Below are 4071 nucleotides of genomic sequence, written 5' to 3'. Positions count from 1 at the left end.
GCTGACGGACTGCGGCTTTAATGTACTGATTTAGATGCAGAGAAAACTGAGTGGCGCAGCGTCTCCCAAGTTCCCACAGGAGTAATACAGAAACAGACACATTCAGCCCCTTCTTACACACACACACACACAGGCACTCTTTCTCCTACACACACGGTTAGGTTTATCAGGGTAATGGCTGTGTGTTCAGTAATGATTTTGGAAGCGGGTGATGGCTGAGGGAGGTGGGGGGCTCGGCTAACCATGAAACCTTTTGCAACTCCTCAGAGGCTGTGATTGTAGGAGGCAGTAATGATTCAAAGGTTGTACGTTGTCTGATTGCGAGCATGACAAGGGTAGAGTCTAATAAAGATGGTCGATGACCATATCATGCCGAGATGTGGATCGTTTTATGAGGCTTCACTCGGTCAATGTTTCACTGGTGTGCATGTGTGCGTGCATGCGTGTGCGTGTGTCATGTTTCAAATGGAGAGCATCAGGAGCTGTTTGGATATCTGTCAACGCTCAGCATCATCTCCATGGACTGTTAGGGTTAGGCCAGGGGTCTGCAACCTTTACGATCAAGAGCCATTTCTGCTTCTTTGCTCACTAAATAAAGATCTGGAGCCACAAAACCTACAACTATCAACTGGTGGCCCATGGGCTACTTCATGTTTGTTAGAGGGGGCTTTCCAGGGCCAGTAGGAGCGACATAAAAAAAACTAAAATATCTGATGATTGTTAATGTTTATTTATTTTTTACGTTTGAAGACAGAATAAAAGTCTGTATTTATTTAGAATAAGAAATGTATGTACTGGTAGTTTTACCAATATTATAGAAGTTTAAACACTGAGCCATGCAGGCCTATGTGAGTTTTCTCTTTAACTGTGGAAAAATTAAGTGTCCTCTGAAGTAATAAAACATGGTTAAAGTGAGTATATATAGTTTTGTTGTTGTTGGTGTATATAAAAAAAATAAAAATCAGTTTCATGTTACTTTTGGTTAAGATTTGAAAGTGCCACAGAGGGACCAAAGAGCCATGTGGCCCCAGAGTCCCAGGTTGGAGTGTGGTTTTATGGAAAGAATATGAACAATTAATTTCTTGCTTGTTGTAAATCACTCTTTGAACCACTTTAGTTTGGATACATAATTTAATTCTGACTAGAAAGATGTGCTAATGGATATTATTTAGGGCTTAGACCAAAGTGGATTGCTGCCATCTTAGAACAACTCTAATTTCAAATTTCATAATGATTTATGCAAACAATATTTTGTTTATATTATTATTGCTGGACAATAATTCGATATCAATATACTTTTATTCCGTAACGGTGGAATGAGTTTTAAGCACATTTTCAATGTTTCAATATGATTACAGAGTTTCACTGATGCATTTTTTTTTCTGTTCGGGTTGAAACTGAAGCGGTCGCTTCAGTTTCAACCCGAACAGAAAAAGATGCGACACAACTACGTAAGTGCGTGGTGACGTAGATGTTACGCAGAGCTCGAGTCCAGAAGGCGTTAGTAGGCTAATCTCCAACCTGCGTTAAGTTTTCGCTTCAAAATGAGTTCCCATGACCTTCAGAATGTGACTGAACGAGCTTTCACAAGCGAAGAGAAGGCAGATGACATAATTGATAAGAAAGGAAAGACTAATTTGGCGGTGTGGAAGTGGTTAGGCTATCTAAGATCTGATAAACTGCAGGTTTCAGTCTGTGTGCTGCTAAATGTGCCGGAGAGTCGTTCTAACTAGCGGTGGGAAGTGAACGCATCAAACTTGTTCCACTCGATAGAATATACTGAGAGTCAGAAGATGAAACAATGAAAGTTTGAGCCAACGTGTCCCTGAAACACCCCCAGCCGTATCAAGAGAGGAACCCTGTTAGGTCATGTTGTTGACAGCTAAAACTATTAATACTAACAAAGTTGAGACTGTTGTGTTTATTTGACGGTGATTTCAAAGCTTTTTGAAGGCTAAATACAAATAAAAGGTCAACATTAATTTGTTTGTACAGTTTTTCTGATGCTGTTATATTGTTTATATCGATATCAAATCTTATCGTTATCGACCGAAATAAAGAAATATATTGTGATAAAAGTTTTGGCCATATCGTCCAGCCCTACATTATTGTCAGTTCAGCATTACGTGGCAGTTTGGTCAGAAATCATGATATTCATGCTGTAAGAGCCTCAGTGCGACAAACTGTTGTTTTCATCATATTTGTAATGTGGTTGTAAACACATTTTAATTCTGAAGTGCCCCTAAACAGGAAGGGTGAGCATCATTCCTGTAAAAGGAGTGCTCAGATTGAATTTTAGACGACACTAAAGGTTGACCTGTTCTGTAAATTCATTGTTCAGTCTTCATCTCCATTCTGTTAAGTCACCAGCCCCGAGGAGAGGATTTACCCCGTGTGGTTTTGTTCCCACCCATCCTGATGGTTGTGGTTTTGAGTCCAGTTACATTAACTGTTCTCCTCCGTGTGTAGTGCTGTGGTCTGTCCTGTTGAAATGGAGTGGATGGCTGCTCTGTAATAATGTGATTATAACGGACTCCCTCGGTGTAGAAACATCAGCGTATATTGACTGAGCTCCCCTCACACAGACACGCACACATAAAAGCGTGATCTCGTACAGAATAAAAATCAATGTGTTGTTGTGTAGTAGTTTTTTTTTTAAAGACTGACGTTCTTCTTTCTCCCCTGCAGGCGACGCCTTGTCGGCAGGCTCCGGTCCCTTCCTGTCAGGTTACCCAGGTCCCTCCCCGCTGACCTCCGACCCCGCGTACAGATCAGCCAATCCCTGCGGGCTGCAAATGGCTCAGCTCTGGGCATCGCACGCTCATGAAGGTAAATAACTTCACAAAACAAAACAAATCCCGTCCGTCCCCACTTCTCTCTTCCAGTCCATAATTCAGAGACTCAAGTGGTGTCACAGTTTCATGGTGTTTTTCACAGCCTGCTCAAGTTCAATGCCCAGAAGGCTTGTTCATCTTCTGTTTCTCGCTGCTTTGGGATCCTGTTCCAGTTCTGTGTCACGGCTCCCAGCTCTGTCCCAAATGTGTCTCTCTTACTCCGTCCTCGACCGCTCCTCTACTATGCTCTTACTATAATCCATCTTTTTCTTTCTTCCTGTCTGATGCGCCTCCAGCTCTCCTGCCCCACTTTTCCCATATCCTTCTCCTGGCTGAGCTCAAGAACGTGCTTTCAGACGGAGTGAACTTTTTAAGGCCTTCACGCTTCTGTTCAGGACTCCTCAGAGAGTGATTTAATCTGTCTTCCCTCATGCTTTCTTGTGACTCCTTATCACATCTCATTTGGGTAGAAGGTCAGATAGGAGGCATCTGACACTACATGCTGGGAGGTGAAGGGACAAGGACAAACAGATTCTGTTTAAAACTGATTGCATTACCTGAGTGACAAATTTTGTTCACTGCCTTGTAAATACAGCAAATCAGATTGTGCTGCATTTGATTAGATTTTTATTTATTTATTTATTTTCATGTTCGTCCTATACTAATTTCCTTCAACCCAATGATTGCTCAAAGATACAGTATTGACATGTGATTACAAGTTGGAGCCTCCTGAGAGCTGAGGATAAAAATGTAATTAGATACCCTAATCTTGATCATGTCTTGATTGTTTTCTGCTGTGGGTTTTCACAAGATCAAGGTATAAAAATATCAAGAATCATACAGTTTGATGTTTTCATAAAGCAAAATATCAGTTGTGATGTTTTCATGGGAAAAATCTGTGAAAACCTGGAAAATAACTTCTACGTTTTCCAGACAGGGAGAACTCAGGGACTTGGGCACTGATCTGCTGTTTAAAAAATTATCTTTTTGAGATTTTAACATGTTTATTTATTAATGCTAGTATTCTAGTCCCATTGAATCCATGTTCTGCTTCTACAGTGTGCAAAGTACATGTATCTTTAGTGATTTTCTATGGTGACTTTTAAGTATCTAAAATTAATTGTTATTAATGACTGCCATATGCCATATCATCGATTTTTATCGATTTTATCGATTCGTTGTTGCAGCCCTAGTGTGATATGGCTAATTAAATAGAAGTGTATGGTGCTCTCACTGC

This window comes from Nematolebias whitei, chromosome 15 (assembly GCF_014905685.2).
Source record: "Nematolebias whitei isolate Nwh7 chromosome 15, NemWhi1, whole genome shotgun sequence".
NCBI classification, from domain to species: Eukaryota; Metazoa; Chordata; class Actinopteri; order Cyprinodontiformes; family Rivulidae; genus Nematolebias; species Nematolebias whitei.
Note: the sequence above shows the minus strand (reverse complement) of the source record.